General features: G+C 41.9%; 1 protein-coding gene across 3 annotated transcripts in view; it reads left to right on the forward strand.

The window, feature by feature from the left end:
* Positions 1-27,702, forward strand: part of LOC113003834 — a 94,648-nt gene that overhangs the window by 35,263 nt on the left and 31,683 nt on the right. For all 3 annotated transcript variants that reach the window (XM_039450970.1, XM_039450971.1, XM_026135048.2), the window contains exon 3: positions 14,859-16,669. The gene's annotated coding sequence lies outside the window, so the exon portion shown is untranslated. The remainder of the gene's footprint in view (positions 1-14,858; positions 16,670-27,702) is intronic.

Consider the following 27,702-nt stretch of genomic DNA (forward strand, 5'->3'; position numbering starts at 1 on the left):
TTTAAGGAATGAATTTTTTAAATATTTTTATTTCAATAGAAATTATTTTGAGATTGTCCTTCTATTTAATTAATATCTCGAAAGAAAAATTGTTGTTTCTTTTTGAGAAGATAGAAAATGGCAGCAATTGCTCCGAATGGTGAAATCGCTAACTTCTTCGTCTGCTTCATCTCGATATTCATCTCCGTCAAATAGTTAAACGACCGACGTGCACATTCTCCTTTGATACAACAGATCCATACATTTGATTTGCATTAGGACGCGCCAAGTCAGCAAGTAGATACTTTTCTCCTCCTAGTTCTAAGCTTCCTCGATCTTTATCTTTTCTTTTTACCGTATTTCGACATGTGCATGCAGACACGAAGCCTCCATTCTCAAGTTAAACTCTACAATTCCTCTTTATATGTGCAAATATTAGAGGGGATATACAGATTCTTAGATTAGATATTCAAAAGAGAAATACTTTCGCCTTTCAGTCGTATTCAATAATATAAAATTGCACGAGAACTTTTCTTATATTTTTGAATTTCTTTTATCGCTGATGCTCCGTGCTCTTCACACGAGCGCGATCACAGCTTCAACAAATCCAAAGTCTTCGACAACTGTAAAAACGAAGTTTTACGATCAGATTTCGATACGATCGGCGAACACGCGACACTGTGAAAGGCGTTTTGGAAATTTTCCAATGGAACGTCCGCGCTTTTAACAAGAGAATGGCGAGGATGTAGAAGGTTGCTGGCACTATTGCCGAAAGTGTTCCCGAAATAACGTGTTGAACTCTTTTGATGATATATTAATGATTCTCATCTGTAAAGATCAATCGACGTGACAAATATATTATATTGTAAGGTGATGTACGTTTCTGCTCTATTTCAAATTCTTCGTAAGTGTTTGTTAAGTAAAATGAAATGATACTCTTGTGTTCAAATTATAGGCCCTAGCATCGCGTATTAAAATAAAAAAATTCTAAATTACTATTCAATTGTTATATATTCTTCTTTTCATCCTTAAATGCGAAAAAATGAATCGGTTGTATACAATCAAATCGTTTAATTGAAAAAAATTTCTAAAAGTACGTTGCAAAAGTTACGAGTAAAAATCTTTTTTACTATAACTTCTCTGTCATTAAAGTATCAACATTGCTATAGTTAACTCACCAATCCCGTAGAATACGTAATACATTTTTAGATCTGGGAGACTTTTTCAGCTTTGAGAAGCTATAACTTTGGTTCAAATCAATATTTCTCAACATTTTTTTTTAAATAAAAATTTGGAATCTCAGAAATGTGACTGTACAAATAGCATTGGCGAAAAATATTTTATTGTGAGGTTATAAAGAAAAAACCATTAGGCAAAAATAAAAAATTGTTTAAAAATCCATTTTTTTTTAAATCATATCTTTGCACCAAAAAACTTTTAAGGATTTTAATAAAATACGGCGTTTTAAAGCTAAAGAGTCATACTTTCAAAAAAAAATTATGACATTGTTATTCTTTTTAAAAAGTATAATTATGTAACAAGGAGAATCTGAGGTATTTTTGGGTGTGTAAAAATCCACTTTTTTAAAAATCATATTTTACAACAAAAAACTTTTAAAGACTTTACAATTCAACGTTTTAAAGTTAAAGAGTCACTTTCAAAACAAAATTATGTCATCCCTATTGAAAAATATATTTATATAACAAAATAAATATGAGGTATTTTTGATTAATTCAGGTATCTAAAATTAAAAATTAATGTGTTTTATGATATATTTTGGACCTTGCGCAGAAGCTTTCTTTTCCATAGCACTATATATAGTCTGTTTGAAAATGGGTTTGGTTATTACTAGTAAAAATAACGCAGTTGGCAGAAATAAAAATTACTGGCGTTGCGTTTCGTTTTTTCCACCAGTAAAACCAGTAGACGATCCAAAATAGTCCAAAACGTCATCAATGTTTAAGTTTAAAATTGCGGACATTTCAACGTTACCGCAAGCTTGTAGTAACATTGCAGAAATCTTTTGTAACTTTCATATAATATTACAATGTTTCAATGTAAGGTTTATGCAATGTTTCTTTCAATACTGGATTATAATTTTTTAATTACCCAACCCTGCGAAAAAAGTTACAAGAATTTGTAATGCAGTGCGATGCGAGAAGTCCCTAAAAGTCGTTGCGGTAGTCTCGCGCAGTGAAAGGAACTTTGCATTACTCGAGCGCACGTGCATGTCGTCTTTGTTAAAGCCCCACTCGGGTCGTTGACCGCATATACGGTCGACCGAGGAGAGTGGAGAGGGGGCCCAGACGACAGCGCGCTCGTGCGCCTGTCTGACGGGATCGTATGCGGTCAACGACCCGAGTGGGGCTTTAATAGAGACGGCGTGCACATAATACGAAGTCTTTTTTACCGCGCGAGACTACCGCAACTTTTAAGAAGATCTTCCATTGCACCGCGTTACAAACACTCGTAACTCATTTGCAAGGTTGGGTAATTAAAGAATCATAAGTTAAATAATGAAGTTAATAACTTTTAACTTACTTAGTTCATTTTATATTATTTAATTTTTAACTTTAACTAGTTATTTTTGAAACACATGAACTTTAATTTATTAACTTTTTACCAAAGTTTAGAATTTCGTTGTATAAAAAAATTGTCTACTGGTTTTATTGGTGGAAGAAACGAAATGCAACGCCAGTAATTTTTACTCCTGCCAACTGCATTATTTTTACTTGTAATAACCAAACTTATTTTCGAATAAAGGAATAGTAGTCTAGCTTTAGACAGAGTATATGCGAGTAACATACGCAAACGTATCTATTTGAACGTGTTTTGTCCGGTTTTTTTTATGTAAGATTACTCACAAAAAAGTTTCACTGACACATAAAGTTAGTCCCACAGGCCCCAACAAAACTTAGCTGCCGTGCCGTTCGAATTTTAGTTAATTAAAAAAGTTAATCAACCATATCAATTGAAAGAACAAATTTCAAACTTGTTTTACCTCCTGGTCCTATCTCATTCCGTCTTCACACAGTAAGCATTCAAAACTTCATACGGGGCTCTTCAAACTCACTTGTGTATTTGAGTGTTAAAATTTGGCGTTACTGTTTTATACTTTTACTTTCTAAAAAAAGGATGAATTTCTTTCTGTCTGTTTCTCTCTCTCTCTCTCTCTCTTATAAATCTCAAATATATGTTTAGTATAATGAGCTATACGTAATGCACGATTGAGAAACGACAATACGAAACTACACTCGACAGTATAATTCTTCGAGAGAGCATAAATATTTTTTTTACGAAAGTAAACGCTTTACAAAGAGCTATAAGCTTTAGAAGCCTCTTTCGAACGTACTCAAACATTCTTCTTAAAAGCCTTTTAAGATTTCTAAAGTTATGTAACATTGATATGTAAAATATTTTCCTTTCTTTGATAAATGATATTTACAAAGATCTTGTTGAAGTTTTTTATTTTATATTTTATAAAACTCGCCACTACATTGTCGCCACAATTTTAACAATATTGTAACGGATAAAAATCTATTTTAGTGATTACTTTTCACACGATCGATTGAAAGTTTAATCTTTGCTTTTATAATTGCTTCCTCTCTCTCTCTCTCTCTCTCTCTACTCGAATAAAAAAAAGTTACGTTATTGAAAATCGTCATTATCAAAGCAGCCGCACCCTGCAGCTACGTACGTTGCAATTGCAAATTGCAGCTTACGATTGATTCTCGAATGCCCGATGGGTATAAATGCGGAGGTAACATACTTTATTGTTTTACTTATCCTTCGAGTTGCCTTTCAACGTGTAATTATAATCGAGGATGGCACATTACACAACGCTGCAGTATGTGCATCCAGGGAAAGAGCACATGCCTTTTTTTTCTCTAAATTTATCGTCACCTTCTCCGTGTAGTCAGCATTCTCTCGACAACATCCACGAGGGGAGGAGGGAGAGAAAGAGAGAGAGAACGCACATGGATGCCCCGTGTAATTGCGCCTTTTGAATGGCGCCTCCGTTCCTTTCTCCATCGTCGTCCAGACGACCTTGGCGGTGCGATCGAACAGAAAAATCCGATTTGCTTCTTTTACAAATGCTATTACCGATTCGATAAATCTCGGGGTAATCGTCGACGAGACGTCGGCGTGAGTAGGAAGACACCGCACGAGGAAGAAATCAATTTTCCAAGTGAAATTTATTTCTTGCCGCCGCGCGCTAAAGGTACGAGTCGCAAAAACGTCTTCGCTCGGCTAAACAAGTGGCTCTTAAATAACTCTGTTACGTAATTTCTATTTGTATTTTGCTATCTTCCGTTATTGCACACATTATTGCTTAATGATTGCATTACAAATAATAAATACGATATTGATAAAAGATCTGCTTCTTCGATGATGGATAAAAATGCGTTAAATATGCGAGATACGTTTCAAAAAAGAAATTCACATTTCGCTGACATATATATACGCACACATACATTTCATTGAAATAATATACCTTAGTTTAAAAAATAAAAATTTCGCTGCTGCAAGGTAAAAGATATTTATACTGAAAAATACATCGAAGATTATACATATACACACACACGTAGAGAGATTAAATATAGATTGGCCGAAGTTTTCACAAAAGTTAGTTATGGCCGGAAGAGCGTAAATTCGAGATGTAGTAAAGCGATCCGGAAAGATTGAAACAAATCAAAGATTTATTTGTACCAATGAAGAAAATATACAATGGAGAGATGTATACATATACTTTTCTGATCAGAAACCCCTTCACCTTCGCAGTCGTGTTTGCGATAAATTCGTCTCTCGTTGCACAACGTTTCGCGCTATAGAAACGGTAGAAACACAAAATCAAAATTGTTCAATTTGATATGGCTCTATTATTTCCGATACACCGCTGCGAGCGGCGAGTAACAAATATGGAATCGAACTGTAAACAAACGCGAAGAGTTTGCACGATGAATTAATTGGAGTTGTGCATATTTCTTGGCGTGTATCGAGAACTTGTATGCTCGTTTTCACCTGCGCAGCATCCTCAAAACAGTCGGAAATTTCGTGCGAGGTTTGCGTAACGGGTTATCCTCCCTTGTATTTACATCGCGTGGGAGGATGGCGGAGGAACGGGAGGAAGAAGAGGGAGGAAAGGGGTTGTTTATGTCTATCCCTCGGGAAATACGAGAGGCAGCGGGTGAAACACAGGCGTATGCGCGAAGTAACAAAGACGGGACTCCGCGTAGGGCGCGCAGAGATTCCCACGCGGAATAATATTTTCCTTTGAGAAAGGAAAATACGACGCGGAAGAAGAAACAGACACAAAGTCTTCTGACCCATGAAAAACGGTTCGTCCTACACGAGCAATCTCGTGCTGATCCGCAAATCGCTTGTCCGAATTATTTGCTGCCATTGAACGTAATATAACAATAACAGAGCTTTGTCAGCAAAAAAAAAGATACCTTCTGCTAATCTTAATGCTGCAATTTTCCCATTTGATGCAACAATAATATTCAGTTAGGTTTGAAAAAAATAATAAGTTTCGAAGATTATTAAAACAATTCGTGTATCTTTAATTGCGTGATATAAACTTATATTAACTTAAATTCAGTATTCCAAATTAACAATATTTTGTTTACAATTAATATAATTATATGTTCTTTTATTATCCACGTAATTCGACGTGAGCGGAGCGTAAATTTCAGTACTCGAACAAAGGAGGCTATTCGATGCGTCGATTTTCCTCAATTCACGCGAATCCGTCGGCAGCAAAAATGCATTTCGGTCCAGCCTTGAATCAGCTTTCCACCGGACAAAAGCAATGTGTCACGTTTGCAACGGGTTAAGCGATCTTCTCCCAGACTTTCTCGCTTCGCGCGTCTGCGAGAGTTTGGTCGGCGGGGTTATTTTCGGTAGTTGCCGCCGTCGCTGCCGCCGCTTCGCAAAACTGCACTTCCGGTATGCACACGCGGAATGCATCGTCCGCTGGCGAACCGTACCGTTTTCGATCGCGTTTTCACATCTCTCGCCGTCGTCGCCACCGCAGTTAACCCAGTTACGACGACGGTGATTACTTATTGCTTTATAGCGGGGTCGCAGTTATTAACGCGCCGCCGGTACGCTATCACTATCGTATACACGCTGTCGAACACTAGGCTCTTTGTCGGCGAAGGAATTTTAATATTAACGCCACGCGGCATCGCGGCGCGGAATTGCGTCGTCCTGGCGCGAGTCGTTTCGGTCGAACTCTTTTATTTTACGCGGAGCATAAACGCGGCCTTAGCATTTGGTTGCTCTGATGTCACGTCGAACGATGTCGTATATATCAATTAATCCTTCCCTAATGAATTCGCTTTGCTGGGCGAAGCAGCTCGTTCTCACGATGGCCAGACCTACCGCGCTACTTATTAGGAAGAAATTCCCGAAATGAAGTTTAAAAGAACGATAATTATTTCGATGTCAGACATATTTGAACCAATATTTATGTTTTACATTAAATACAAATTGCGTAGGAAAAAGTATTGATTTTATTCCTATATAAAATATAATAATTAAATATTAAAGTGCATGCATTAACATTTTATTTCGATATACAGAATTTTCTTTTTCTGTTTCTTTATATCTGTAAAGTTATTTTGATAAAACTGAATATTGCTGTAATTCAAATATCATTGTAATTCAAATTTTCCGCCTATTATCAGACTGCTATATGGCTGCAAAAAAGAAACGTTTCAATGTATGTATGTATACATACACATGGAAGACAATAATGCCTACTCATCTAAAGTTGTCAACGTTCCGATTTCTATATAGAATACGTTACGTGCAAATAAAAAACCAGGGATGCAACTGACTTCAGATAGGCAGGTATTACCTACCTATCCATTACATGTCTCCGTGTGAAATTTCTGCACCAATAAAAACAGTTCAGTTATAATGAACACATTTGTTTGTTCCGTACTAAATTCTTTTTAATACAAATAAAACTTCTTTGAAATTATTAATAAGACCAATAAAATGGCATTTTTATGATTTCAAAATTTTCCAAAGAATTTTAAATAAATCAGTTTTGTACATCTCGAAAACGAAATTTATAATTATCGTTCAAATTATTGACTTTAACAAAGCTATTGACTTATTAAATGAAAGTTGCTTATTATAGAATTCTTGAATACATTTCCATGTATCTTAGATATTCCACACTGTAATACACAAGTTACATAAGTAAGATTACCATAAAAATTTCATAATGATTGCCTGAGATGCACAAGTATAAGATTATCACAAAAATTTCAGAGTAGACATCCTTCTTTAGTATATGATAAACGTATCCAAGTTCAGTTATCATTCGTTATCCGTCAACCTTTCTAAAATGTTTTACGTCTCGAAATCATTAATGTGTTATTTTCAAAAGATACAGGTGGGCTTGAAATACGAATGAGCATGTCAAGTGGTATTAGCTTAAGTCGGATATAACTGTAATTTGTTAGATCCTGTTGGAAAGTAAACCGAATTCCGGCAACGAGAAATCCAACCAGAGTATGGAAAAACCCGATGGATGGTAAAAGTAATTTACGATGATGATATATAATATCTAAGAAGGATTATGACTTATTGCTTGCTTAATATATCCGGATATTCGAGAAAAAAATCTCAAGAAATCCCAAATTGTATTCTGAATGTCATAAAAACAGAAAACAGATATCTTGTTTATTACTTGTACTTTCTCGAGGAAAGTTTCATTGTTAATTGATACTTGGCGCATTTCTAAATTTAGGATTTCGTAGCTCTTACTTAAATAAAAAATTCTGATGAATAAATTAGGAGACGTTTTATGAGATAAAGTTTTATAGAATTTATTTATAATAATATATATGATAGATTGTTTCTAACATGTATATTTCCGAAAGAGCGATCGTAAGATATTTTTGTCGAAATACATGTACATTCTTGAATTTAGAATTCTTTGAAAGAGCACAGTGGTACCTACACGCGAAGTACGAGCTGAAGCGCAGAGTCGAAATTCCTCTGGGCAATTAATTAACTCATCTATTAATTACTAACCGTTAAGTAAGAACAGCGGGTTAGAATCAAAGGAGCACAGTGCTGAATGGAATCTTTATGACTCCAAGGAAATACGAGAAATCAGATCTTGCATTTCAGCTTAATTTATTTTAGTCGGTTTTCTCTCCTCTTCTTAATCATTTCGAGACGCAATAAAAGCAAACGTTTCTTATTTAACGCAAATTTAAAAATGAGATTTTATAGAAATGTTTCGTTTGCTCTAACTTAAATGAAGAGGAGCTAATCAATTTCTCATATACGTTACATCAATATCAGATTAATTTTCTTAATGTTGTCGACATTATTAAATTTTCACGAACTCAAACGCGATTCACGATACGTCGACGTGGCCACGAAGTCATCCGCGTTGCAGGAAACAGGAAATCCTGAGCGGTGAAGCCGAGCAGAAACGTCGGGAGTGCACAGAGCCTCCACTGTCTAGGAATTCTCGGTCGGTGGAACGAGATGAAGCGAGCGGTGGCGGTGATCAACCGCCGCACCGCGCCGCGGCCAGCTGCCTTCTCCCTGCGAGGAGGGATGCAAATGAGGGAGTACCTCCTCATGCGCGCGTACATACCTATCTGCCGCGTCTCTTCTAAATAGCTCGTCGCAATGCGTACATCTCGGTACGCAACAGCGACGTGCGTCCGTGCCGTTTTTATCGGCGCCGCGCGCCGCCATTAATTACGGATGCAGTTAAAATAAGAATACCCAGCGCGCACATAAACGAGTTTAATGAAAAATATGCGGCAGAGAGAGCTAGAATGCACTGTGAAAAATAGAAATGTATCTCTCGTGAAATTAAGTCTTCCATGGTGAAATTCGAGACAGTTTTTATGTTGGAAGCAGTTGAGAAAGTTTTTATGAAACCTCGAAAATGTTTGAACATCTCTTTCTATCATTTTTTTAAACAGTTAACGAAAAATAAATGTAATTTTTTTTATTTTGTTAAATTTTTTGACAAATCTCAAAATAAGAGGACCCTTTGAATTTACATTAATTCTTTTGGTAATTAAAAACGATTCACACGTGTATACAATTTTAATAAATAAATCTTCATACATATGTATATGGTGGAAGATGTAAAAGAAACGTCTACTTTTCGCGTCGCTGACACCTATTTTTAAGCCGATCTCAATAATTTAGAGAGCACCGTAAGCATAACACGGTGACACACGTTTCGTGTGTCGGGCTGATCGGCCGGATTATATCACTTCGTTGTGGAAATTATGATCACGGATTTATCTCGATGCGATTCTGCTTTGCGTAACACAAAGCGCGTGACCGAAACAAGAGGGGCAAGAGAGGAAGGGGGACGGGGGGAAGGGGCGAGAAAGCAAAGAACAGCATACGGTACACGCGGCTGTATCGCTGCAATTGCAGCGTGCACAAATCGCGATCGCTAATCACGAAGCAGCTGGTCGGCTCCATGGCGCATTAAAGGTCGATCGATAACGCGAAATTGCGAGAGTTGGAAAGCATGTTGCGCAACGTTTCTCTCTAACAGGCATCTCGGGAATATATCTATCAGCACACTTGTGAGCCGGTTGCAACGTTCGGTCGGATCGTATTAACTCCGGTTACCTGAAACCTTTTTTCGCGCGCGCATACTTTGCACTTTCATTCAGGAAAAGACTGCTGCTCGAACTTTTTTTTCACATCTGCATATAAAGGGAAAGGTAGCGGCTCGCTAAAAGTTAATTATTCACCTTTTACTTTCGACCGACCACAAAAAACCCCATGCACACCCTAAATAGAAAAAAAAATATTTTCCAAGTATAAAATATTTATTCAATGGGGGATCCCAGAAACAAATATATCGTTAGTATCAGGTGTACGCGCATTTTTTAAACGTGCTGCAATATTTAATCGTACAGATTATGACGTTCACGATGATCATTCTTAATTTATTAATAATGACTCAATGTAAAGTATATCTCTTTTCTTCACTGTAGACTTGTAAAGTGTGGCAAATGGTGATTTGATAGCATACGAGTCGAATAGTTTAAACTATTCATGGAATTCGACTTAGATGACCATTGGCTCAGGCATTTATGATTCATATACTGCGCATAACTTATCCGCTAAATCGATAGCGATTCAACGTATACGTCTCTTTTTCTCTCTCTCTTTCTCTCTCTCTCTCTCTCTTTCTCTTGAATTAGCATTGATTTCAGCTCGTTCACGTTCAGGAAATTTCTTCCGATTATACGAAAAGCTTCGAAAGCAACAGCTTCTTCGTTCTCCGGTCCCGCACAACTCCCGTATACACGTCTCTCATCCTCCCGTCTGTCGTGGATCCGCCTAATCGACAATTAAACTTTCATAACTTGTCCATTAGCGCGAATTAACGCGCTGCACTAACTCATCTAAATTCCGCTGATGCAACGCACTTAATTTACGTACGATCGTTGACTGCGCGCGCGCTATGAGCCGGGGGTTGCGTTTGCCCTCCTTTTCCCTCGAGGATGCGTTCGCGCTAGCAAAACGGTAACGAGCGGGAGAGATCGAGGGACGTAGATCGTGCCGATTGGGAGAGAATGAGAACGGGAAGAAGAGAGAGAGAGAGCGGAGGCAAACGACAGAGGGACATTTAGAGACTGATGGCACAAACCTTTTAGGCAAACTAATGCATTGAACCTGTAACATCACAGAGGCTACTCCAACAGAGCTCGATCTGTTCCGTCCCGCACCCCTGTGATACCCCCGCTACAATGTTCGTATACATGCGTGTACGTGCCAGCGGGTTCATTATGGGAAATGCATCGAGTCACGAGCGTCGCTGTCCCTGTCTCTGTGTACACGAACACCCAGTGATGCGTGTACTCGATGATAACCAACAACCAACCTGTGCATTATTTTTGTGAGAATTTTGCCTCTGCAAGACAATTGTCAGCTTATCCAAAATCGGCATTCGCCAATAACATACCCGTTTCTCATTTTAGAGAGTATTCAAGTAATTGCAAAGATTATAAAAATTGATAAAAAGATTGAGATGAAAAACCGTACAATTATGAGATATCATTATGTCTTGTCATTCTGTTTTTATCATTCCTCTATCGACTTTACTTTTTATTTGTTTGTTCAATTAAATTTTTATACGAGATTTATTTTATTTATTTATTTTTTTTTTATGAAATCCCTTATAAAATATTTCAAATTTTTACAGTGTTAACGTGTTAAATTAGAAATCGATTAAACTTCACGCCAATAAATCGATAACGAAACTTTGCTTCTTACACAATTTGGAGGGAAATCTAATTGTGCACCGGGAATCTAATCAAAGTTTTAATTATATCAAGGCATTTATTACACACGAAGTCCGCGATGGATGTTACATTTAGACGCTGAACATTTAGACGCTGATCTACATTCTTCTCCCGTATACGGCTCGACGTATAAATTTTCAACGCACCGCGCATTTACACGTCGTACAACTCACACTCGCGGGTGTACGTATCTTTTATTTATGTTATTGTTTTTGCTTACCGTTTTCCACGAGTTCTCCGCGAGTATCCGAGCGTACGCGAGCGCGCGCGGACGGAAGCGCGCGTGTGCCGGCGGGATTCATTATGGCAAATGCACCGAGAGTCTGACCCCGTATGAGAGAGCGCTCTTATACACGCCTGCATACTGATACGCGGGAATGCGCGCGTGCAATTACCCACGGGCCTCCCCGGCACCGCTCGTTCTCCGCGCGCAACCCTCCTGCACGCGCGGCGATTGTACACATAATTACCGCGCGGGAAGGCGCAATTATTAATTTAGGTATTACTCCACAGACCTATATGCCGTTCCATTGCGCGCTCCTTCGCGGGACACTCTGCGCGCCGCGGTGAAGGTTTCTATCTCCGGAAAACGACTTTGGAAAGCGAAAAGAAGCGAGGAAAACGTGTTTTAACGGCGCGTTCAGTTCGCAATTAAAAAATTCCTGAAAGAACAAAGGTGGAATATAAAATTGATGTGGGATTCAGAGTATAGAAATTACACAGAAGAAAATTTGCATTAAATTAAAATTAATATATCCTATTTAACGTGAATAATCGTTGTTTTATATATATGGAACAATACAAAAGTTCTTTTTTAATAAATATAATAATCTTAATTTTAACAATATCTTATTGTTATTTTTATATGGTAATAATTTTCTAAAGAGCGCAATATGATTGATAATACATAGTATTAAAAAATTGTTATTCCTGGCTTGAAGATAATATTTTCCATCCATATTTTTTTTCTCAATTCACAAAAATTATTATTATTAAATAATGAAAATATATTTTTCTTGGTGAAACTGTACAAAATTTCTTCATGTAAACAAATTATGTTTAACTCTACATACTACTCTCATTTCAATATTTATACATTTCGAAAGTAAGGATATTCTTGAAACAAGTACATTCTTTTTTCCTACGTAAGATTCTCGTATCGAGCGATTTAAAAATTCGGAGTCAGCAAAGTATCCGTAATCTCGATATTGAATCTCTAAGAGTGACCGCGTAAAGGAGGCGGTGCGGTTAAATACACCGAATAATTTCCCAGCTTTCTGGTTTACTCAGACGCTTTTCGTGGACCACTCTGTATAGAACGATCGCGATTGGCGAATCGATCTGTGCCTCGGGCACGTCATCCCGCCCCGCCTCCGCACGCACGCGGAGCTCCATTTATTATTCTATTAAATTCGTAGTTTCCCGTCGGGGGGCCCACCCCTGCCTAGAGCTATCTCTCACTCACGACTTAATGCGATATTCATACCGAGGCGAGCGAGCGGATCCGCGGCTGGGGTCCGGTCCATATGCCCCGTCCGTAATTAAGTCGGACACCGCGCGGATCCTCCCCCGCGCGCTTTTTCTTATCCCCGGGGCGGAAAGCGGATTGGCCCTTTGCCTGCGCGACTGTAGCTGCAACAAAGTTGCAACGATAATAATTCGCCGACGGCTGAATCTTTCTTATCTCCGCGGCGGGCGGCACCGCGTCGACACCTGTAATTATTTTAATGATCGTTCGTACGATGACAGCGCGCGCGCTAGCTACTGTAATTGCCGCGCGCCCGCACGCCGGGATTGCGTTAACTTAATGTGTAACAAATAAATAATCGCGTTACCTAGAGCGATAAGTAACGGAGCTGGACTCGGGATCTGGCAGGGCCGGCTCCGCGTATTTCGTGGCCTAGAGAGCTCGCGAATCTCTTTCTCGAAAATCTCGCTGCGAAACAAAATGTATCGTCAAACAATGCATTTGAGAGAGAACGTTTGTAATATTTTCCACCTTGACTTTCATCGATACAGCGACAAACGTCGAGAAATCGAAAATTACTTTTTCAATTCTAAATTCCCTTTTCCAAGATTGCCGTAAAATCCAATGACGCAGGCATATAAATTTAATTTCCCGCAAATATTCCGAGAAGTTGACTTCCGGCGATTCTGGCGCATTATCGGAGAGATTCGCGCGCGAGTGAAGTCGTCACGCGCGCGCGCGCGCGCGCACGTCACGGCGACTGCAGTGTGCTGCACCAGATGCGACGCGCCGTTTGGAAAACAAACACGCGTGCTATATGCTGAATGCACGCCGAAAGGACGACAGCTTGAGGGGTAGCGACGGAGGCGCGGCACGGCGTCCGTTGCACGCTGATAACACAATTAGCTTGTCTCGTCATGCGCGACCTACGATAAGGGCCGACTGTACACCCCCTGCTCCCGGGCACCTCTATCCTCCTCCTTCGCCGTCCTGGCCGTCCGCAACCGGCAGGATCAGGCAGCAGCCGGGGCGGTTGGATCGTCCGCGTCAGGCAGGATCAGGCAGAGAACGAGAAAATCCCCCTGGGACCACGCGGCGTTTCAGGGACGCGCGATAAGGGCGCGGGCTTAACCCTCTCTCGGACGCGAAGGGCCGCCCCGCGACGCGACGTTAATACCTTCCGGCAGGTTTTCCTTGGCTGATTTATTCCGGCAGGGGACCAAAGTCGCGCGCATCGCACGATACATGTACGCATATTGCAGATGGATTTGAGAGAAGGGCACGCGGGCACCCACATGTGGAGTAACTCTGTATTCATCGTTTCTCTGCTTAAGAGCATTCAGATATTTTCAAAACTGCATTTGTAGATGGTACACCTTAATTACGCATCGCCAAAGTATCGATCGTTTAATTGTTGCTCATCCACGCTGAACCTCACCGTTCTCTGTGTCGAGACAATAATCGCGATTTCAGAAAAGCGGTATAACATTTTTTTTTCGTTTTTTTTTTTCCTATTTTCCACTCTTGAGTGAAAAATCTACTCGATATATTGAACCGAGTCAGACCATAACTGAGATAAGACTTCACGTGGTCTCCAGAAGAAGAAGTTTCTCAATCCCACCCATGTGTATGCACGTGCAATGACGGATTCGGGGATGGCGAAAGGGACACGTGCGCCTTTACTACGCTTCATATGCCTCTCCCTACCCGGATTTTAAAATAAATGATTAGCTTTACGTTAAGGTCCATTTATGTGTGGATTTCCGGTTCCGAGGAGTTTGTCATTGTCATGTCCCCGTATATCCACGTGTCTGATTTTTCTGTATTTGCTATCACACACGTGCGTGCACGAGCACGAGTTCGGCATGATGGTGTGATCCTTTTCGCATGGATATTCGTATTTATGGGGATAGAGGGTCGACCCTTCAAGGGAGATACTTTATCGAATTGTATAGTCAAGGCTCTAATGCGAGGGGCCTGGGGAAAAATCGCTGATGCAAAAATTCACATTTTTATTGAATGTAAACAATCAGTGAAAATAAAGTGTAAATTCATATTAACTTTGTCTTTTACTCTTTTTTTTACAGATTCTCATCGTTTCTCATCGCTCCTCATCGTTTATTCGACGTTCAATTAGTTTTTTTATGTATAAAGAGAACTGTTCGCGGAGAAATCCTGCTTGGAGCTAGGAGCGCATCGGCTGGCGGCTTTATCGAGCCCTTCTGGGCTTCGAAAAAGTACAGAGTTCAGAAAAAAAGGAGAGGCCGACGAGTGGATGAAGAGCACCGGCCGCAGGGGGTGGAACACGGTAATAGCATAAATCCGTGAACTGTGTGTAGTCGGTTCCCGATGGTCTCGAGGAGGGGGAAGGGACAGGCAGGCCGGAGGCAGGCCGAGCGTTGGAAGAAACGACAGTCGCCACTCGACGCCTGCACCGAACGGGAGGTAGCTCCGCGAGCACTCGGCCTTTTCGGTACTCCGCATTGCACTCGCGTGGAAAAAGTCTCCACCGGGAAAAAGTCACCGGGGCGAGCTTTGACCGCGAGTAATTCACGCCGATTGCGCGTAAGGAAAGGAAAAAAAAAAAAAAAAATCAACGAAGCAAGATCAAAATTTTTGCTACTCCGGATTTCCTCTTTCTTTCTTTCTTTCTTTCTTTCGCTTCTTTTTGCGCAAGAACGCGAGAGGGAACGAGATGAAACGTTGCGGGATCGTCTTGGACCCAATGTGAACGTCCGGAGAAGGGAAAGTCCGCGGGGATCGATCGAGAGGATCGATCGTTCGCGTGAACGGGCCGAGCAGAGACGGTCTTCCGGTCGGCGCGATTTTCAGCGGAGCGATCGCGCCCGACCACTTCCGCGGAGAGAAGATCGAAACCGTTCGCTGGATCGTCAGTGTCCGTGTCGCCGGTGTCGAGGTGTTTCGTAGCGATTCCGCACACGCGACCGAAAGTCAGCGCGCGCGGTTCGTGAAAGTGCGCTGGCGGCGGCGTCGGCCTGTCAGCCGGACAGGTGCGAGAGTAATTGACACGAGGACAAGGTGAAGACAAAGTAAGGGGAAAGAAGAAAAGATACTTGGTGCGAGCGAGCGAGCGAGCGAGCGAGCGGACTTGTTGTTCTCAAGAAAATCGATCGAGGACGTTAATGCGAAATAAAGTCACGAGAAGGCAGCCGGAGGTACCTGGAAACATTTAAATAAACATTCGAGTAAACAAGTGTCGAAAGGATCGGATGAACGTATCGCGGTAGTTTATTATTGAAGAAGAGATAGTGACGGGCGAATAGCGTAAACTGTGACATTTAATGGACGGCGGAGAGACGGGGAATAGGAGGGACGGAGGGAAAGTGACGTTTCTTCGATCATACTAAGAGCGACCGAGAGGAAGGGAGAAAGCAGACGACGTCGACGACGACGACGCGACGGGTGGGCCCGAAACAGGTCTCCACGTGACACAGACAAAAGTTCGCGGGCCGCGCGAGGAGATCGGTGCGATCGGTAACGGAAGCCTTGTGTGCGCGAGTGTGACACATTCGGTTGCATCCTCGCGCGCTTCGCCGTTTTTTTTTTTTTTTTTCTTCTTTTTCCTCGGCTATTCCGTGAGAAAGTGCGGGTCTGGACGCTCGCCGCAGGGGGAAGAGCACGCGGATTACTCCGGGATCGGAGAGGAGAGAAATTTCCCGACGCGACGAAGACGCTGAGAAGGAGGAAGAGGAAGGTTGTGGTGGTGGTGGTGGTGGTGGTGGTGGTAGTGGTGGTGCCGGAGGAGGAAGAGGAGGAAGACCTCACGAACACGCGCGAGGAGACGCGATAAATTGATATTGCTTTATCGGATAGCAGCGGGAACGGGAGAGAGCGGGGCAACGGATCTGCGCTTCCCCGGGGCGAATCCGCGAGCGTGGTAAGTGCGTTGTTTCGTTTATGTGTACATATATACACAGATGTAAACACGCGGCGGAAACACGCCGCCGGCGCTCGGACGGAAATCGATCGTCCTCTCGCGATTGGTCCCCGCGGATCTCGCGTACGTCACGTATCTTACGCAGGACTGCAAATTGAGGTAGCCGGCGCGCGGTTTGATGGTTTCCACGGGACGAATATAACGTCGAGGAAAAAATTTCCACGCGGATTGGATTCAGAGTTATTCCTCCGTACGTTTCGAAACTCCGGAAAAATACAGAATAATTATTTACACAAATTTCAAAGCTGTACTTTCCGAGACGTTCTTGAAGAGCCTTTGCAATTATTACTCTCGTCGCGTACACACAATCTTACGGTTTACGTAAAATAATTTTGCAATATTCGTAACACTTTAGTAATCTCTTTTATTATTTATTCGAAGCTTGTCGCAAATCTCACCACACACGTGCGCGCGTGCATTTAAATTTCAAATTTCACCATTGACACGAAATCCCGCGCTGTGCTTCGCCTCGTTCGTTTCGTGTCTTTAGATTTTCAGTGAAATTTTTTTTTTTTTTTTTTTTTTTACACTCGATGCGTCCGAATTATTCTACGCATGACGGATCGTGACAGATCGGTATCGGCGTCGATCCGCAAACGTTACACACAGACTGACCATGTATACGACCGATTAATTAACCTGCGGCCTGTTACGAGCTCTCGCGGCTTGTTTGCTTGTAAACAAATAATGTAGAATCAGGCTAAAAGCGCGATTGTTGATACGCCACTCTTTGCGTAATTACTTACCTTTGCGATTGTCGCTCATTAATGCGAGGTACGGTGCGCACGATGCGCGGACGAAGGTGCCGTGTAATTAAATCCCCTTGTATCCAAGAACAATTATGCTCGTTAACGGAGCGCACTTCGCGGTTCTCAATTAGTTTCTCGAGTACGAAGCGCGGATTTAACCCTTTACCTGCGAGAGAATAACTTCACCTGTTTCTCGGTGGTCTAGGCGAACGAAAACGCGAACTGTCTCGCGTTTGTCTTGTGGAGAGTATCGCATTATATTCTAATACATTGATGTGATACGTTCTTTAATATGGGAATTTATTTAAAAACCACGTTATATCTCGATCAAACGTGATACATTTAATAAATTGCTTTGCAATGAAAATTATTTCATTTAGCAGACTCGTTACATTTGCCATTGATTGCGAGATCAATCAATCATTGACTTTTATATCTTTATTTCTAAATATTTCACATTTTAAAATTCGGCGAAACGCAATTTAAAAGAATAAGTAAGAGATGTCAGAAATTGTCTTGTAAGCGAGAATTTATTCGAAATGGCCGAGTATTATTAGAGGTCATAAATAAGGATGATTTTCTGAATAACGTGACTTTTAGCTACGGATTACCATTGTTTATTGTTTATGAGATTTCAAAGGAAATTTTAAAGGAGTATTTTGGCATAAATTAAAAAATATATAAAAGTTTCAAAATTTATCTTCTCGTATTTCAACTTTTCAGATACACACTTTGTCTGGGGAAGTCACTTTCACTAAATTCTTTTTCTTCTTTAGATAAAAGAACATTTGCCTCTCTTCTTGTACTAGTCCTTTTGGAAGTTATTGTCCGCTGCTCGCAATACTTTAGGGATGAGTCTTCCTTGTGGAAGATAATGAACAGAGAAACAGAGAGATGATGAACTGCTAAGAGCGCGTGACATCAGCGGGCTGATAATTCTGTAAAATGTTAGGAACTTAATGTCCTTGGTCATTAGAAGAGGAACGGCCAGATACGACTAATAGTCAGATTAACGTCTAATTTAAGTCGAAATGTTTCCCGTTTCAATTTCTATATTTAAAGCACGTTCCTGATCACTAGACAGTCTCGGATCGTTTGTTTATTAATAAATTAAAAAATAATTCGATTTTTAACAACTGTAATTGTAAAATTGTAAATTCGAGCAATTGCACGAAAATGCTTTAAAACATCGATCCAAAGGGTATCGAAGAATATCGATTGGTAAAAACATTTATTTTTCACGAAAATAAATTTTTAATCCATTTATTTCCAGTTATCATGCGAAATGATATGTCGAATTGACCGTTGATAATTTAATGAAATAAAATGAACTGAAATAAAATGAACTGAATATATATTCTGTCGGATCGAAACGCAGGTAGTCTGCGTTCTCGTATCGGGTTACGATCGTCTAATCCAGTTCGACCGGTGAGGTCACCGATACCCGGTTAACGGAGGTCAGGATCCGCGTCCAGATCGGACAGTAAAGAAGCCAATCTAGATCAAAGTAGATTGCTGTCACATGGTAGTGTCAACTTCACAAGACGGTTAGTTCTTTGAAGTTTCAATAGCGTACGCTTCACGTATTCCACTAATTAACTTTACGATCAACCGTAATAATCGGCATTTAAATCTCGACATCTTTAACAATGTCTCTTATTATTATCAATTATTTACGATATATTAATGTTAAAAAGATATTCATCTTTTCTTAATAATTTGTAGACTAATAATGAAATAAAGAACACTTAATGATCTGATTGCTTTGTGATATCAACACAATATAATTATTAGCGATTTAATTTAAGAATCAAAAATATTTAAATTTTATAATCTTCATTTCTTTTATCATTTTTATTAAATTTCGATGCTGCTGGAAAAGTTAAAGAGCGACGTTCATCTTCCGCAGGTGCATACCTCGCGACAATATTATGAGCACTGTTCATGAGCGTCGATCCTGTTTTGTAACATCAGGACGACTCTCCGTTGGCGTGTCTATCTACTTTGCTCCCGATTGCGTGGTACACGAAAAACAAGAGTGCGAATAACATTGCGCTGATCGCCGTACACGTTCAAGTGCATCGTCGCGTCATCGTCAGTTAACATACTATACGCAGTAATTAACTAGTATATCGGCGAATAATTATCCTGTCTATCGCGCAATCCGATCTTTTCGATGAGAATCTAGTATCGCGAGGCACGCGACATCGCGATGCAATTTTATTCCTGATGAACTCGGCAAAGCTCAGGAGAAAAGGATCCTGTAACTCGAGAATTTCGATATACTCGTATAATTCCCAAAATGTTCAATGCTGAATTCTTCGCGTGTTCAACAGATCGTTCTCGAAGCTCGTATAATTGCCCATTTTATGGCACGACGGTCACGCAACACTTTCTAACGAGAGCCGATCGGACTCGGCGTCGATTTCGGTCGCTTAATCCGTAGATTCATCTCACGTTTTAGGACGTATAGCGACGAAAGTACATGTGCCGTCAATTCGGGTCGGCCGTGACACTCTTCTTTCGGTGCTTTCCAATGCGTCGATAGATCGGTGTTAATGTGAAGAAATGTTTGTCCGATCCAGATATGGAAATTCCCATATCAGATTTCTTTTTTCTCGGCGGGTATTAATTGCTCGAATTATCGTACTTGATAAGCGATCCGGAAAAAATGGATGGACATTTTCGTAATTATTACATCAGAAAATCCATGACCCACCGACAGCCTTCATAATCAATCCGATTATCGGTATTATATTACATAAGTGAAAATATTTGAATCCATATCTGCTACTCGAATCCTCTCTCGTTCTCGATATTACGTTGCAATGGAATTTAATCGTCCCTAGATTTGAAAGTCGACACTCAGCTTTTAATTCCGCGTTCTGAGCAGAAAACGTTCGAGAGCGGTATAAGCGCCTTCGTCTTTGCAAGAGCAATTCTGCTTGGATTTGTGCGCTGTTTATCCGAATATCATTCGGGGACGTTTGGATTCGGGCTTACCCTCCTTCGTTGCCCTTCCTATTAAAGGCAGCAGCTGCGTTTAGACGATTGCCACGGAATTTTCAGTGGCGGGTGCCGGGTCCGTACGTAGGCGCGCGGATAAGAGGGAACCGGGTCGATAATTGTGACAGAAATTCAATCCTTTGCAAGCTGGACCTAATGCCCGCCACTGACCGCCAATTCAATCAAGCGCCCGCCAATCGCGGCCCCCGGAACGGGATTTTAGCTGGCGCGCAGCGCCGAGGGATTTCGTTACGGTCCGCTGCCGCCAAATAAAATTCTGTGGAACGTGTACGGACCAAACGAAAATAGGTATTAACTACTCGATGGCGTACGTGATGGCTCCAAAACACTCGCCTATGTAAATCGTTCGCTAACGTCCGCCGAAGCGCGACAGCAGCATCCAGATTGGTGGAAAGGGATTAAAAATAAATTAAATCACACACGATGGGGTCAGTGACACGCCACTGAGTCGCGTAGACGTAGACAAACAAGAAGAATATCGCCATTTTACATTCTACCATTGAAATCTTACGGGATAGGTGTTTGTGAAGATAAAAATTCGTTTCCGTAGCCTCTTTGAAAAGATACACGAGACGTTTTAAGAATTGTACATTCATAACTCTTCGCTGCTTATATTAATTTCGCGCATGTTATTTCTTCTATTCCCGCAAAGACTCGTAATTAAAATACTTTGAAGTATGTCTAAATGTTGCAACTTTGTAACGAGACGGCAGGAGAGACTTTGTCGCGCGTGGTCGGTGCGTTTCCTCGTCGATGCGAGAATGTTCACGCTCTCCGAGCGAGATGCAAGATACGATGACACGCGCGTTCGTGATGTTTTCCCGCGCGGAAAGAAGCGTCCAACAACGAAGCCAGGAAGTGATGAGAATGGCGACGTTGCGGTACATCGTCGCGTATAACGAGAGAGATCGCGATGTTATGTTATGTGACGATGATATTAACATCGGTACAACGGTGTACATCAATTGATTTAAAGTAGTCTTACGCGAAATGACTTTCTTAAGATTTGTTTGAAACTTCTGCTATTCAAAAATAACGATATTTTCTATATATACGTATAATTTTTAGGGGGGAGGGGGGGGGTAACAAGGCATGTTCAAAAGATAATTACATTTAAAGTTAGTAGTTTAAACGTACGTTGAAACTATGCTATCCAAATAACGTTCTTATGACCCTATTTTAGACTTCCTGTCGTCTAAGTGAGGCATGTAGAAACAGTATGTTTTCAATTATATATGGCAAAAAAGATATTTACAAATTTGTACAAAAATCAAAAGACTATAAATAAATATAATTCAAATCACCTAAAACAAAGAAAATGGGGAGTAACCAAGCGAATTAATTACAAAATTTTAGAAAGATTGGAATCTTTAAAGATTGCTGTCAATTCGATAGCACTGTGACGTTGTCATTAGACATATACTTATATAGTCCACGTGAAATGTTCGTGATTACAAGTAACATAAACAACGTTTTTATTTCGTATTTTCTATAATTTCTGGTTAGAATGTTTTTCTCACTTTTTTACTATAAATTATATAGATACGCTCTATAATAAAATCGTTTAGCGCTATTCTTGTTTTTTCATTGAACTATTACGTAATGGAGGGATTAACTTTTGTCTGGGACTCGCACGATAAAACTACCTTAAATCTGCTGAATTGACTATATCTCGGCGCGGCCGATGTTTTTGAAACATAAAATTCTTCACACTTGCAACACTGCGTAACGCAATTGCGTTGCACGGAGCGCGATACTTACGGACAATTTCAGCTTTCGATTTAAATTTCGATTCCGTGAATGTAATAACTGATGCGTGCCAGTACTATACATATTCGCAGTACTATACATATCATTAAGTATTATTATACGTTATTTTACAGATATATTTTATTTAATTCGTACATAAAAAATTCCTTTTGTGCTTGCGTTTAGTTCATAAATATCTCTGGAAATTATGACACTTACGAAAATCATTATCTGTTGATTACAAATGCATTGCGTTTGGAGAGTAGTTTTATATGCGCTGAAAGAGCCAGGAGACAAATGCCGATAAAATCGAAACGCTAGCTCACAATGCATAATAGTCGCACGTGGTTTATGTGGCGGTTTGTACCGTTAGGCGGAGCACAATTCGAGGAGGCAACTTAACAAGAATTTGTTTTGTGTGCGCGGAAAGGGCCATAAAGGAGACCCCATTGTAGCCACTTTGTGGGCGCAATTATGGCATCTCCGCTAATTCTTACACCGTGTCGACGGATCGTTACACGGCGCGCTGGTTTTCAGGTAGCCGGAAACAATGCCGGTATTACGAAAACCGTTTTATCTTCACAATTTAAAAAAGAAAAAGAAAAAACTTTATTCATTTAAGTCGATTTTCAGACTCTCTTAGAAATCGTCTGATTCAAAGCCGGATTTTTTTTTCGCATACAATTAATAATATGACATGTAGATTGTATTTAATACTATTAAGATTAAAACGAGATGAATTTCCAACGAGTCCAGCTTAGATAATTATTCGCCACGAATAAATGACGTAAGAGATGTAAGAGAATGAGATTGTCCGACGACGCGAATCGTAACTTTGTTTCGTTGTAAGAATCGGCGGTCATTCTAACGCGACCGGCAGGAAGTATCGCTACCATCTCGCTTTCGTGCTTTCATCCCACGGTTGCGAGCGGTTTCAGGTTCAAGGCTCTCACCGTACTACCGTTTTGCGTAGCCGCTGACGCGTGGGCAGCGCCTCGATTTTTGCCGGCGAATTTGGCTCACAGCTGACCCCGTTCGGGGACCGCTGCGGTTCGCCAGCGAACTCGCCGAACGTGGTCGGGAGAAAGGAGCGTTTGGCGCGGAGGTTGGAAGGTTAATACATACAGACAGTACTAATTGCGGTCGGGAGGGAAGAGGAGGAGGAGGAGGAGGAGGAAAACGGAGTTACATAACGCCAGGATGTCCGTTCGTTCCGTTCGTGCTTCATAAGGTATTCGACGCTTGCACCTACCGGCTTCCACCTTGGAACAGCTTCGAATCGTACGAAGCGCGAGGAAAGATCTCCGATTGCGTGAGATATTTTCTAACATTCGAATGTACGTTGAATCCCTTTAATAAAAATCGGAACGCGTATTGAAAGAGCCATAGCAGCAGGTCGTCTTTCGAATCGTGTTATCTATTTTTAGCGATTAAAGAAAGGAAGGGATAAACGTGAGATTGAAGCGATACTCAAAGCGATAAGAATCAGCGACGATTACCCTAAGTGGCGAAAATGATTTTCTAATGATGTAAAAAATGTCTGTCAATTATGTAAATGCAGGTAAGAACAATCGCATAGAAATGTGATTTTTTTCCAGTTAATTAAATCTGTGATCAATTTGAATAAACGCTATAAATCGCTTCGATGCAACCGCAAGGAGTATCACGCGCACATTTTCTTCTGGCGCATCTCCTGCGTTGCCACACGGAGGAAATAATCAATGGAGTCGGCGGCGCAGCAGGAAAACGTCTTCCTTTTCATTGACCGACAGCACCCGGGAGGTTCGCTATTAAAGTAATCATAAGACTTGGCGCAGGCAATTATGCGACCAGGTATTAAACGGGGAGGAATATCTGTCGTGAGCGTTGAAATATGACTCAGTCCGGAGGTAGCTCCGGTCGAACCTTCTTTTGGAGCGGATATGTCCGCGGGACCGCGGGATTCTCGGAATTAGCTGTAAGGGATCTCGAGCGTGCCTCCGACACGGACTCGCCATTGTCACGGCGAAACGTTCGAACGTTCAAGGGGGACCTTTGCACGACAAGTGTGTGTACAAAGGACAGAGGCGAAGCGCGCTACAGTCAGGTCCGTTTAATGCCGCGATGACGAAGCGACATCATAGCGAGACTATCGAAGAATAAAGCAAAACTGTCGGAGGGAAAAAAGCGGAGGAAAAGCAGTGATAGAAGATCGTCGATTCCTTATAAAATATTAATAGTTTGATCTAAACTTCACTTTACATCTTTATTCTGATCTTTATTCTTTTAGTCTAGTTGGTCTACTCTCTTGGTCTCTTTTGTAACAATTAAAACTGTATCTTATATAATAATTATACATATACGTGGTGTTACAAGTATAATTAATTATTCCAGCTACGGCAATTACACTTGCCTTCCTTCGTTTTGTCTTGAAATCCGCTTAAGATCCGATTACGCCATCCCATTGATAAATAATATTTAGTGTCGAATTTTTTTCCCCAAGCGCGTTAGCGAAATTTACAACGAGACGCTGCGACAAAACCCTTTTCCTCGACGCGCCGCCGAACGGGGAGAGTCCGGGCAAGGTTTACGGTCGACCAGGCACCGACGTAATTCGCCGGCGTGTTTACACGGGCGGCTTGGTCGTCCCGCTCTCGTGCGAAGTCACCCGTCACACGTTTTAATTCCATATTCGACGCGAGGCGAAATCAATTAGACGTGGCTTAATTATAGGGGCGTGCGCGCATTACACGCGCACCATCTGGCGCGGTGATTAACGGGAGAACTATTTTCTGTCGTTTACACCGCGGTTTCCCGCGTGTAACGGTTCCCACGGGTACGGGCCGGGAGAGTTCCCGCGAAACGGATGACGTTGTCGCTGCTCGTTCGCCCGGTATGAGCGTGCGGGGCCCTGCTGTCTTCCTTTTGTCTTCGTGCTCGACTCGACGCGCCGCGGCGACGGCCGGCAGGAAGCGGCCGAGTAACTTCCTCCGCGAAGTGATGATGCAGAGGTAGAAAATGCGTCTATTCAGGACTGATTCTGCGTTCGACTAAAGAGCGCCTACTGTTAGTAAGATTACTGCGGGAAATCCGTTAAACTGGCCACTGTTGAAGCGACAGCTCGCGACAGAGTCATAGAGAGCCAGCTGAACGCTGACTGCACAGATCCTCCTCCTCCTCCCCCGCCCCTCTTTAGAAAATGAGATCGAGTTTCGTTAAAGTTCGCTTAGCGCGAGCGGCGAGGCTGTGGAAAAGCGCGCGATCATCGGCAACCGCCAGATATACACGCTCGTTGTCGCGATACTCGCGTAAGTGGGCCAGGCGGCAAGTGTGTGAGTCAGTGCCGAACCCACATTGAAGGTGATGATCGCGAGAGGGACGGGGCTTTCTCAGGGCCAGCGATCGGCGCGCGGCGCGCGGCGCGCGGCGGACGAATCTCGGCTCCGTATCGGTAACGAGATCGACGCGGTAAATCGCGCGCGAGATCACCCGCGCGTCTCGTGTTACAGCAGGCGGATTGTAACGGGCCGTCCGCAACTGCGATGACCATTCTAATCGGGTCGATTCTACATGCTTCAGGCGGAGCAGACGAGCCGGACGAGGCAGGCAAGTGCGAGAAGCAGATTCAACTTTGATTACTTATGCGAAGAACGAGTCTCGAACGGTAGCTAAATGTACCTCATCTTCCCTCCTCCTTATTATCGCGTCAACACGTTCTCCAATTTGCATGTAACTCGCGAATGGCTTATACGCTTCTATCAACGGTGCCTATAATCGGATAAGAAAAAGTATTTTCTTCGGAACGTGAGAGACGAAGGACGAAAGAAAGAAACGGGCATTCTGTTCACGCGAAGGCGATGCGCAAGGTGTACCTATGTTTATGCAATCGATATAGCGCGCGAGAGCGACACGGGATGAATCGCGATAAGATACGCCAAAGTAAAAGCAAGGTATATACGTTTTCGACGGTCACGTCGTTCAAGCGCCGGGCTACACGGGCGCAAACGTCGTCGGGGACTCGTCCCTTTTTTTTCTCGGTGTGAACGATACTTAAATCATTTTGAGACGCGATGTTCTCTGTGCAAGGCGGTCTGGTGGCCTTAGGCTGTCGGTCACTGACACTGTTTCACAACCCGCGCGACGGGCTTCGACGGACCAGGCTCGTGTCCTCACGTGATCGCACGGCGGAACCGAAAAGCGTCCGTAAATCCGAGTGCCATGGATGCTTCATCTCGATTCCATCGTGGGATCATCGCCCTTGAACTTCCCTCGAGATACCCCAAGATATGATTCACCAAATCAGAAGTGAATCCCGGCCGATCGAAGAGAAGAAAGCCCGTCATCAAACGCGTTCTCTACGTAGAATCGAATGTCCTATATACATTTTTCAAAATAAATTCTCTAAGGCCCGGTTGTTCCACCTTTTGGTAAGTGTCAAATAAATTTAACCGTTGGCTAAATTTATGTGGATGCAGTTGAATTGACTTGATACTTACCGAAAGGTGAAACAATCGGGCACGAGACTTATAACTTAACTTCTTCAATTTTATATCGAATATATTTTTAAGTAACGTTTCTCAAAATGCGAGTTGCAGTTGTCGTTAAATTTTCTCGTGCGACGAGAATTTCGGGGCGATGCGCGGATTAGAGGAGGAAAATTTTCTCACGAGAGAGACAGAGAGGCGGGAGGGAGCCAAGTGTCTACCTTCAGATCTTCTCCTTCGAGCACGAAATTTTTTGGCGACCTTGGGGGAGCTTCGGCATAAATTGCATCGGAAGAAGAGCGACCGGGCGACGCGACGCCTCGCCACGCTCGATGAGACTCCCCAAAGGGCATTCTAAAATCGGTCTTAAGGTCGTCCAGGAAACCGCAATACCATTTCTTCCCCCTCGAGAAACTTCTCCTCGCGAGATCGTTCTACCGTTGCCAAACAAATCCCGACGATATCTATCGCGCATAATAAAATGAACCGAATTACGTCGACGAGAATGAAATGTTCTCGAGATAATGAGATTCGAGTTTTATGCAGAGTCGAAAGCGCGGTTTAATCGTGCGGTTGATGGCGCGATTAGATTGGCCTCGGCCGACGACAATCGTTTTGTGATATTTCGGAGCAACGACCGTACTGGTATGACCGGTATGGACCACACTCAATTTGTGCTTCGAAGAAACGCAAATCGCCCTAAACCTTGGTATTAGGTCAAAGGCCGTTGCGCGACAGAAGAACTGAGCTTCTCTCGCGAGACTAAGGGGTTAACAATCGGGTCAATTCATCTAAACCAGTTAGTCGGAAGACCAGATACGATCGGCAACACCGATAGCACTTCTAATTGAATTATATCTGATCGATCGTGCGCACGAGACCCGCTTTTCACGGAACGCATTTTACAAATTGATGCACAGTAAAAGATTGGTATCAAATTAACACTCATTGTCTCATAATACAGAATTAGAACTAATAAGAAATT

Source organism: Solenopsis invicta, chromosome 6, assembly GCF_016802725.1.
Source record: "Solenopsis invicta isolate M01_SB chromosome 6, UNIL_Sinv_3.0, whole genome shotgun sequence".
Taxonomy (NCBI): Eukaryota; Metazoa; Arthropoda; class Insecta; order Hymenoptera; family Formicidae; genus Solenopsis; species Solenopsis invicta.